Here is an 11,131-nt window from a genome sequence, read left to right on the forward strand (position 1 = left end):
TTCCCAACGAGCTAAGAAAATGCTCCCAATTCCCTGTTCTGGTCTACAAGGACCTCATCTGAGTCCTGCCCACTCCTCCTCGTTTAGCTCATAACACTCTTCGTCACTCCTTCTATTACAGCCACAGTGGTCCTGGAATTCTGGGATCAACTGAAGTCTTCCCCACCCCAGGACTGTGTTTCGTCTCTCTGAAGTGCTCCTCCCCTCATTTGGTTAGGGGCAGAAATAGAAAATCGGGGACCAGCTATAATGATCAGAAATATGAATCATACTTTGTTAACCTTCGTTGTTTTGTTCTGATTAAAGAGGGCACATTCTGGCATAACTGGTTTGGCTCAGTGGATACAGCGTCAGCCTGCGGACTGAAAGGTCCCAGGTTCGATTCCGGTCAAGGGCATGTACATTGGTTGCGGGCACATCCCCAGTGGGAGGTGTGCAGGAGGCGGCTGATTGATGTTTCTAACTCTCTATCTCTCTCCCTTCCTCTCTGTAAAAAATCAATAAAATATATATTTAAAAAAAAAAAAAGAGGGCACATTCTGACCTGGGAGCTCACCTGGAAGTGCGGCCCATCCTATACATCAGTGGTTCTCAACCTGTGGGTCTCGACCCCTTTGGAGGTCGAACGACCCTTTCACAGAGGTCGCCTAAGACCATCGGAAAACACATATATAATTACATATTGTTTTTGTAATTAATCACTATGCTTTAATTATATCAGATATTTACATTACGATTCATAACAGTAGCAAAATTACAGTTATGAAGTAGCAACGAAAATAATTTTATGGTTGGGGGTCACCACAACATGAGGAACTGTGTTAAAGGGTCGCGGCATTAGGAAGGTTGAGAACCACTGCTCTACATCCAGGAGTTGTCTATTCTCATTGAAAGATTAACAACCTTGTTGTGGAAACTAGAGTCTCCAGCCCTTTGCAAACCCCCAGCTCACATACCTGTAAACTGCCCATTCTGCATACCCATTCTTATCCCTTTCGCCTCCTTCCCCATGTAATCTTTGTCCTTCCGCCCAATGTAAGCAGCTGGCTTATGGTGGGCGCAGAGCAGATTTTTGTGGATGAGCTGCTGCTCTCCCACGCTGCCCGTAGGATTGGAACAAATACTCATATATGGTTCAACCTGTCTCTGCTGAGTTAGTAGTGACAGGCGGCCCGGACCCATTGATTGTCCAGTTACAGTTTTACACAGCTGGATCCTTCTTATTCTTCATGTCTCCAAGGAAATGTCTTTCCTCAAAGACCACCCGCCACCCCCCCCTCCCACCCACACACACCCTGACCTCTATCACAGGATCTGGCTTATGTTCTTCATAATACTTACTATAGCTATAATTACTTTATTTCTTCATTTACTGACTTGTTTATCTTCCCTGTTAGAATATAAGCTTCAGGCCCGGCTGACGTGGCTCAGTGGTTGAGTGTCAACCTATGAACCAGGAGGTCATGGTTCAATTCCCGGTCAGGGCACATGCCTGGGTTGCGGGCTCGATCCCCAGTGTGGGGTGTGCAGGACGCAGCCGATCAATGATTCTCTCTTATCATTGATTTTCTCTCTCCCTTCCTCTCTGAAATCAATAACAATATATTTTTTAAAAAGAGAATATAAGCGCCAGGAGAGCAGGAACCATGTATATTGTGCTCCCCATTGACCCCAGCGCCTGTACAGTCCCTAGAGCAAAGAAGGCACCAAACAAATGCTTACAAGTGAATAGCATATGAGTGACCCCATCTTTAATGCAAACTGCCTCTCTTTTCTGATTCCTTCCTTTCAACTTGCAAATTGGTAGAAGACGCCCGGTGAGAGCCGGTCTCCCCCAGCCTTGTCTCCCCTGCACCTGCTGCCCTGGCTCTTCCCTCACACGACCAAAGGGGAGCTGTTTGTCCAGGCTTCGTCACCTCCAACTCTGAAGCAGGTCTCAGCAGTATCATCGATAACCTCTTTATTGTTAAACCCAAGGGCACAGGCTCCCCTTTGCCGCCCCCTTGACCTTCCCACAGCCACATTCCTCAATTGTGTTCTGCACACTAGTCCCTTGTGCTGCTCTGGTGGAAACTGTGCTCCTGTTTCTCTTATTAGATACTTGTGTAGCGCCCTGTGCTTCAACGCTGTAGCACTTAGCATAATTGCAGCTAATTGATTTGCTTAAGTAGTTAACACTTGATTTTCCTGAGAAATGTAAACTCATGAGGCAGGAACCCTGTCTGTTTTGTTACTGAATAGCCCCATAATTCCAGCACATAAAAGATATTTAATACTGTATTTGTTGAACTGAATGAATGAATGAATATTTCCCTCTGGGAAATTCACAATGTGAATATCCTATCTAATAAGGAGGGAACATGCTAATTGACTGCCATGCCCTCAAAGATGGGCGCCCACAGCCACAAGATGGCGGTGCCCACTCCCCTCAGCCCTGCTGGGGAAGCAGGTGCGCGGCAAGGCCGGGCAGCTCCTCGCGCCTGCCTCTGGAGTTCCCCAGTGCCCTCAGCCCCCCAGCTGTCCAGGGCCAGCCCAAGGCGCAGGCAAGCCTCAGATGTTGGCTGCCCAGCTGCCGAGGGCCGCCTGAGGCTCAGGTAACCAGGGCCGGCCGAGGCTTGCGCTGCCGGCAGTGGCAGCAGCAGAGGTGTGATTGGGCGTCGCCTTCCCCTGATCGCCGGGTCACCTCCTGCCCTTGAGGGCTCCTGGATTGTGAGAGGGGGCCAGGCCTGGGGTGAGGGACCCCCCCCCCCCCCAGTGCATGAATTTTCATGCGCTGGGCCTCTAGTATTATGTATAAAATCCCCCACGAAATAAATTTTTTTGTTAATCATCACTCAAGAATATTTTTCCATTGATTTTCCAGAGAGTTAAAGTGAAGGAGAGAGAGAGAGAGAGAGAGAGAGAGAGAGAGAGAGAGAGAGAGAGAGAGAGAGACTGATGTGAAAGAGACACATGGATTGGATGCCTCCTGTACACATTCCCACCAGGGCTGGGGATCAAACCTACAACCAGGTATGTGCCCTTGACCAAAAATTAAACCTTCTACCCTTCAGTGTGTGGGCTCAGTGTCTAACCACTGAGCACACCAGCCAGGGCCTACACAAAAGAAATTTTTTATTTTTAAAATTATTTTTTTAAATCTTTATTATTGAGAGTATTACATATGTCACCCCTTTTGACCCCATTGCCCCCTCCACCTCGTTCCCCCTCTGCCCCAGGTTTTCACCACCCTATTGCTTGTGTCCATAGGTAATGCATATATGCATTGAAATTCTTTGGTTAATTTCTTCCCATCCCCTTCCCCCCCCCCCCCCCCGCTCCCTTCCCTCTGAGATTCATCAGTCTGTTCCATGTTTCCATGCCTTTGGTTCTATTTTATTCATTAGTTTATTTTTTATTTAGAGAAAGAGAGAGAGAGAGAGAGAGCATTGATATGAGAGAGAGAGAAGCATTGATATGAGAGAGACACATCAATTGGTTGCCTTCCACATGTGCCCCAACTGGGGCTGGGGATCAAACTACAACCCTTTGGTGTGCTGGCTGATGCTCTGACCACTGAGCAACACCAGCCAGGGCTCATCAGTTTATTTTGTTCATTAGATATCTTGTTTGTCTATTTTGATTTTTAAGTTCAATTGTCAATAGATATGTATTCATTGCCATCTTGGTTTGGTGGTGATGAACTCCTTTAGTTTTTTCTTGTCTGTGAAGCTCTTTATCTGACCTTCAATTCTAAATGATAGCTTTGAGTAATCTTGGTTGTAGGTCCTTGCTATTTCTTTTGTTGCTTTTAAGATTCTTTCTTTGTCATTAATGCTTGGCATTTCAATTATGATGTGTCTTGGTGTGGTCCTCTTTGGGTTCCTCTTGCTTGGGACTCCCGGTGCTTCCTTAATAAACTCATTTTCACTTTAAACTCGATGCTGGCTCGTCTTTGAATTCTTTTCTGCACGAAGCCAAGAACCGACACTGGGTCACAGACTCTCGGGTCCCAGACCCCCAGAATGTCTGTGTCATTAGAAAACTACCAAACACCCTGAGAAATTGTATAAAACGAACATTAGAACAGGTACTCTCCAGTATTTGATATTGTTGAGTGCTCACTATTTCTCCATATTTTCCTTCCTTGGCTCCCACTTTTGCTGGTTCTTTTTCTTCCACTGAAGATTATCTCACCCATAATCACGGGGTCACCAGCCATTTGTGTGTTGACAACCACCAAGTCACAAAGCCCTGAGGCCGATGACACCATCGAGTGACTAGGCACATCTCTTCTTGCTGTCTCCTTAGCCCTTCATTCTGTGTCCAACGCCCCCAAGCCAACCCCTCTTCCATTACTGTATTGTGTATTTTAGTTAATGGTATTACCAAGCATCTAAGCCCAAAACCAAGAGATCTTAGCCTTGATTGCTATCATTATCTTACCACTCTGAATTAAATTGACCATTTCAGAAATATTATTTACAACTTAGCTCTTTTGTCTATACCCACTGCCACTTTCTTGATGTACACATTTTTGAAATCTATTCCCTGCATTATTGCAATGGCCCTCAGAATGTTCTTCGTATACCAGTCTTCTCCCCATCCAATATATCCTTCATACTGCTATTAGGACTGGCTTCTTAAAACAAATTTTTTGCCCTAGCAGGTTTGGCTCAGTGGATAGAGAATCGGCCTGTGGACCAAAGGGTCCCGGGTTTTATTTCGGTCAAGGGCACGTACCTTGGTTTCAGGAGCCTCCCTTGCCTGGGCCCTAGTTGGGGCATGTGCAGGTAGCAACCAATCCATGTGTTTCTCTCACATCAATATTTCTCTCTGTATTTTCTTCTCTCTTCCACTCTCTCTAAAAATCAGTGGGAAAATATCCTCAGGTGAGGATTAACAAAAAATTGTTCATATCACTCACTCCCCAGTTTGAAGATCCTGCTGCTTCCTGTTTTCTTAGGATAAAATTCAAGCTCCATAGATCGGTATACAAGGTGCTTTCCCGCAACCTCTCCATCCTGAGCTCCTGCCTCCCCTCGCTCTTAATATCCATTCTCTCTCTCCCTCCTTCATGCCTCCCCTGTACAGAATGTTAGTCCAGTGTAATCAACATTAACTGGGTACCAAACTCAGAGAAGAAGAGATGAGATTTGTGGTTACCAGAGACGGGGTTGGGGACATGCCTCCTGGGCATTGTTTTTATCAGCTCAGGCTGCTGTAATAAAATACCAGAGACAGGGGCTCATCAACAGAAATCTAGTTCTCATGTTTATGGCAACTAGAAGTCTGAGATCAGGTGCCAGCATGGCCAGGTTCTGGGGGCCTTTTTGTGTTGCAGACGATTGACTTCTCATTGTTTCCTCACACGGCAGAAAAGAAAGCTATCTAGCTCCCTCGGATCTTCTTATAGGAACATTAATCCCACCAGGCTGGCTGGCTCTGTGGTTGAGCATTGACCTATGAACCAGAAGGCCACAGGTTCAAGTCCCGGTCAGGGCACATGCCCAGTTTGCAGTGTGGGATGTGCAGGGGGTAGCCGATCAGTGATTCTCTCTCATCATTGATGTTTCTATTTCTCTCTCTTTCCCTTCCTCTCTGAAACCAATAAAAACATATTTAAACAAACAAACAAAAAGAACATTAATCCCATTCATAAGGGATTCTGATCTAATTACCTTCCCAAAGCCTCCAAATGCCATCACGTTGGGAGTAAAGTTTCAACATGTGATTTCAGTGGAACCACAAAGGTTCAGTCTATTGTAAGCACCCATCTGGAGGTGCGGGACTGGCGTTAGGGGTGTGGTCAGAAATGAAGGTAGAAAAGGTGTCTTCTTCGTAGAGATGACAGTTGCAGTGACGGGGGTAGACATGCTCTCCCAGGAAGGTAGGTGTAGCTGAGGCAGGCGGAGCAAGGATGAACAATGAACTCAAGGAAGAGCACGTGCAGGAGGCAGGTAGAGGAAGAAGATATGGCAAAGGATGCCAAGAGCAAGAGACAGGCCGAGGATAACAGGGAGAAAGTGGGGTCCAGCACCAAAGGGAGGGGACTACAAGGAAAAGGTATGTCAAGTGTCACAGCAGCCCAAGAAGATGAGACTGAAAACTGATCTTGGATGTTTTCAGGCAACTACACGGCCACCGATAACTTGGCCAGGCAGTCTCAGTAGAGTGTAGGCAGACGATAGTTTTTAGTGGGTTAGTTAGTACTCATGTTTATCGAATGCTTATTATGTGCCAGGCATGTGCTCAGTGTTTTATGTGAATTATGTCATGTAATCCTCTCAGCAACCCTCTAAAGGGAGGCAGACACAATTATCTTTTAAATATATATATATTTTTATTGATGTCAGAGAGGGAGAGAGAGATAGAAACCTCACTGATGAGAGAGAATCAGTGATTGGCTACCTCCTGCACGCCCTCTCACTGGGGATCAAACCCAAAACCTGGGCAGGCATGTTCCTTGTCTGGGAATCCAGCCTTGACCTCCTGGTTCACAGGTGAACACTCAACCACTGAGCCACACCAGCCAGGCTATCTCCTTCTCCTTCTCCTCTTCTTCCTCTTCTTCATCAAATCATCACTGGAGGATATTTGCACTGATTTTTTAGAGAGAGAGAAACGGAGAAAGAGAGGAAGAAAGAGAGAGAGAGAGAGAGAGAGAGAGAGAGACATTGATGTGAGAGAGAAACATGGATCAGCTGCCTCCCGTTCGTGCCCCATCCAGGGATCAAACCCACAACCTGGTGTAGTGAACGAAACTCAAACAACTGGGCCACCTGGCCAGGCCCAACTTGTACTTCTTTTTAACAATTTCCCCAGTTTATTTTGAAATCTTCTCTGACATGTAGCCATGTGAATTTTAGGTTAGTTATCTGAAAGAACACAGAAATTACCTATAAGTTAAGCACTGAAGAATACGTATTACCACATCAATGTTTAAGCATTCCAACTTAAAATTTTCCAACTCTTACCAACCACAGATAAAGCAGCTAACGAGTCCTTCTTTCTGGATATAATTGTGGCTCAAATGGAACATATAAGCTGACTCCCTTATGCTACAAGCTAGACACAAACTAGGAAGGATTGTTACTCCATCAGCCTTTCTCTTTCCTACAAAAACACGGTGTGAATGAACACACTCCTGGGCTGCGAGCCCCGCGGGAGGGCCCCTGTCACCTGGGGCAGGGAGGCCAGGGCAGGGAGCTCGTCCTCACTCGCCCAGACTCGGGGGAGCGGGAGGGCAGGTGATTTAAGAGGCTCCCCTGCTGACAGAGGGATTAGGTTCTCCATGGTTGTTCTACGATTTCGTCTGGAACTGCAGCGAAGCAGGAGGCCCCACTGGCGTAAGAACACTCCCTGTGCCCATAAACTGTCGAGTCAGATATTTATTTATTTTTTTGCCAAACACAACCACAGATTTCCATCCACAATTATTTCTAAGGTAAGAAACAGCAGGTGGACGCAAGTACCAGCACTGGCCTTGAGCGACGGAGGTGACCCTGGGCTGGGGCGGCCGGCGGGCGGGCCTTCTCCCTGCAGCCCCTCAGACACTGCCGGGCACGGCCTCAGCGTCACACTCATCCCCGCCCTCATCCCCATAGCGGGTCTTCAATAATGAGCTGCTTCTGGGGTCGTAGCTCCCAAGAAGTTCAAGTGTAGCTTTGCTGTTATTGACTTGATGACTTTTTCTAGTCCAGCCTCTCAGGTTGCTCTCATCCATACACAGCATATCATCGATGTGACAGGCCTCCTTAGGAACCTGCCGGGCAACGTGACTCATGGGAACACCATGCTTCTCCATGCAGTTCTGCCCTCGATAAGCAGGAGGGCTTCCTACTCCGGACGTGTGGGTCGCTGCACTGTCTATCCCCACTTACCTGAGACGTTTGATCAGTTACAAGCTTTCTGAAAACTGCCTCAGCAATGGGTGGTCAATGTCACCCAGACACACGAACAGCACCGACTTCCATGCCGGCTCAGCCATCTTTGCGCACAAACACCAAAACATATATTTTTTTATTGATTTCAGAGAGGAAGGGAGAGGGAGAGAGATAGAAACATCAATGATGAGAGATAATCATTGTTCGGCTGCCTCCTGCACACCCCCCACGGGGGATTGAGACTGCAACCCATGAATGGGTCCTGACCAGGAATCAAACCATGACCTCCTGGTTCATAGGTCAATGCTCAACCCCTGAGCCTAGGCCGGTGTTCAACCACTGAGCTACACCGGCTGGGCCTACTAAATCAAAACTTTATAGGATAAAGAACACTCTCTAGCCCTGACTGGTTTGGCTCAGTGGATAGAGCATCGGCCTGCAGACTGAAGGGTCCCAGGTTGGATTCCGGTCAAGGGCATGTACCTTGGTTGCGGGTGCGTCCCCAGTAGGGGGTGTGCAGGAGGCAGCTGGTCGATGTTTCTCTCTCATTGATGTTTCTAACTCTCTATACCTCTCCCTGCCTCTCTGTAAAAAAAAAAAATCAAAAAAAATCAATAAAAATATATTTTTAAAATGCATTTAAAAAAAAAAAGAACACTCTCTAGAACACATGACCCGATAGACTAGGCCTACGTTACATGCAATGAAGTTGAACGTGGCAGTAGTTTAACATGGAATGTAAACAAATTAGTATTTCTCATTGTCCAAAGCTGTTTATGTAGATGGCATGCAAGAAGAAAGGCATGATACTCGCATTTTCACTAATCATCTGTGGTGAGTTTTAAAAAGGCATCTGAGGAAACTGGAAGATTTCTTTAACTATATTTCAAATAAATTAGTTATAGATGTACTACTGAACTGCTTTCGATACCAAATAAAATCTTAGTGCAAACATCAAGGTTGCTGGTCACTCCAACAGACTGTCACACTCATTAACAGAATACAAGTTCTGAATTAATGTGCATTAAGTAAGACAAAAGCAAAAATACCAGTTACTGCAAAATTCATTTAGGCACACTTAGTAGTCCATTCTAAGTGTTTCTTCTCATGTTAATTACTAAAGCCTGTTTACAGTACTAAAGTTCTATCATTCAAGCATCAATGATTACATTTCAAAAAAAATCATTTATTTTGGTAATAGCATTACTGCTATATTCTAAAAAAGAAAAAAGAAAGAATAATAATTAACAAAATGAGTATCCATAATAGGATACACAGGGAAAAACATTTTAGGAAAAAAGTGTGCTTTTCTTGAACAGCAGGAATTATAATGTAAATACCATGATTGGCCCACACCACAAAATCTGTGAGACAGGTATGAATTTGAACACTGTGGGTACATTATTTTCAATTCTGTTTGTAAGTTTGTTTATACCAATACATGACAAATAAAACACACTCTTCCACACACATACAAGCGATTGTTAGATACTGAGCATGGCTTGCTTCCCCAACTCAACTTAGAAAATGTTAACTGACATCCCAACTGTTTTTTAAAAATGTTTACAGAAATCATAAATGAATGTGAATAGTAGTTGAAGAATGATGAAAAAGTGATGGCAATACAATGTGAGTGGATGTAAGAAAGAATGTACCCAGAACTTGGCTGAGATCTGCAAATGCATGGGCAGTCTTTCCTGTGGGCCTTGTCTGAACCTAACTAACGCTCATAGAACACAGTAGCACAGTCCGCTGACACCTGGAGGGTCAGGCCTAGAAAAGTGCACATTTTAACAATGAAATGTTTCAGCAGGGATGTAAGGACAATCCTCCATCTATTTCTTGATAAAAAGAGAAAGAAGAAAAAGAAAAAGAAAGAAAGAAAGAAAGAAAGAAAGAAAGAAAGAAAGAAAGAAAGAAAGAAAGAGGGAGGGAAGGAGGGAGGGAGGGAGGGAGGGAGGGAAGGGAGGAAGGAAGAAAAAGAAAGAAAGGAAGGAAGGAAGGAAGGAAGGAAGGAAGAAAGAAAGAAAGGAAGGAAGGAAGGAAGGAAGGAAGGAAGGAAGGAAGAAAGAAAGAAAGAAAGAAAGAAAGAAAGAAAGAAAGAAAGAAAGAAAGAAAGAAGAAAGAAAGAAAGATTTAAAACACAGAAAGAAAGAAGAAAGAAAGAAAGAAAGAAAGAAAGAAAGAAAGAAAGAAAGAAGAAAGAAAGAAAGAAAGAAAGAAAGAGAGAGAGAGAAAGAAAGAAAGAAAGAGAGAGAGAAAGAAAGAAAGTTCAGAAAGTATTTTTGTCCTGGACAAAGTTATTTCAGTTTCTTGGTAAAACAGAAGTATTTAGCCAAAATATCACCCGCTCTTTCACATACACAAAACTATTCCTAGGGGAATGGGGCGGGGAGAGAAAAGCCCTTACCTGTGTGTCACCTGATGTGACTTTTATTGGAACTGCCGTCCTCTGGATCAGCTACATGCACACCAGCGCCTGCCCCCCCCTCCCCCCACCCCTGTTCCCCTCCCGCTCCGCCCGCCTATCCAAGCCCCAGTGGCCCCAGGAATTCTAACAGCTTAGTGTTTCCTAAGCCTCAGGACCCAGGTGCTGAGTGCCACCCTCACAAGGTGACACCTGAGGTGCACTTTCTGCAGCACCTTCTTCTCCACACCTGCGTGCAATCCTGATGCTCTCAAGCCCGGACCTAGATCTCCGGGTCATCGGGCCAGGGCGGCTGCGGGCTCTGCTGGCGGCGCCGGCCCACGGTGGCTGCGGTTGTAGTTGGCTGAGCAGCCGGCTGTTTAGAATTCCGGTCGTGGAAGCTGGAGATGGTGCGTCCTGCCTGCCCTGTGGACTTTGTCCTGCACTGTAACCAGCTCAGTTTGCTCGCTCGCGTGCTTGTTTGCTGTAATTGCGCAGGAAGAATTGTTTCTGTCTCCAGGAACCAGCTGGTACCGGGGGGAGACTGGGCGGAGGGGAGCGGTTGGTGAGGAGCAGCCACGGAAAGAAGTGTATTTTGGAGATCCACACTCTTGGGAGGGGCTCAGCGGGCCGGTGCTGGCGGTGAGGACCGCTCTTCCCCTTCACACGACCCTTACCACCTTGAGGAAGACGTAGAAGAGATCGATGATGCTCAAACAAGAGGCACCAAGGACACTGCCGGCATGAACATGGTGACGATGGCTTTCTCCGAGGGACGGAGAGGAAGCCGTCCCCCGGATGGATCGGTGAAGCCATGGATGTCCCGCTGGCTCAGCAGGAAGGCCGCCTGGAAGACGGC

General features: G+C 46.0%; 1 long non-coding RNA gene across 1 annotated transcript; it reads right to left on the reverse strand.

The window, feature by feature from the left end:
* Positions 1 to 7,397: 7,397 nt before the first annotated feature.
* Positions 7,398 to 10,341, reverse strand: LOC111824120. Its single transcript, XR_002827217.1, has 3 exons — positions 10,276 to 10,341; positions 7,863 to 7,969; positions 7,398 to 7,744 (listed from the first exon to the last, which is right to left on the reverse strand). It is a non-coding gene; the product is annotated as an uncharacterized LOC111824120 (long non-coding RNA).
* Positions 10,342 to 11,131: the final 790 nt, after the last annotated feature.

This window comes from Myotis lucifugus, unplaced genomic scaffold (assembly GCF_000147115.1).
Source record: "Myotis lucifugus unplaced genomic scaffold, Myoluc2.0 scaffold_944, whole genome shotgun sequence".
Taxonomy (NCBI): Eukaryota; Metazoa; Chordata; class Mammalia; order Chiroptera; family Vespertilionidae; genus Myotis; species Myotis lucifugus.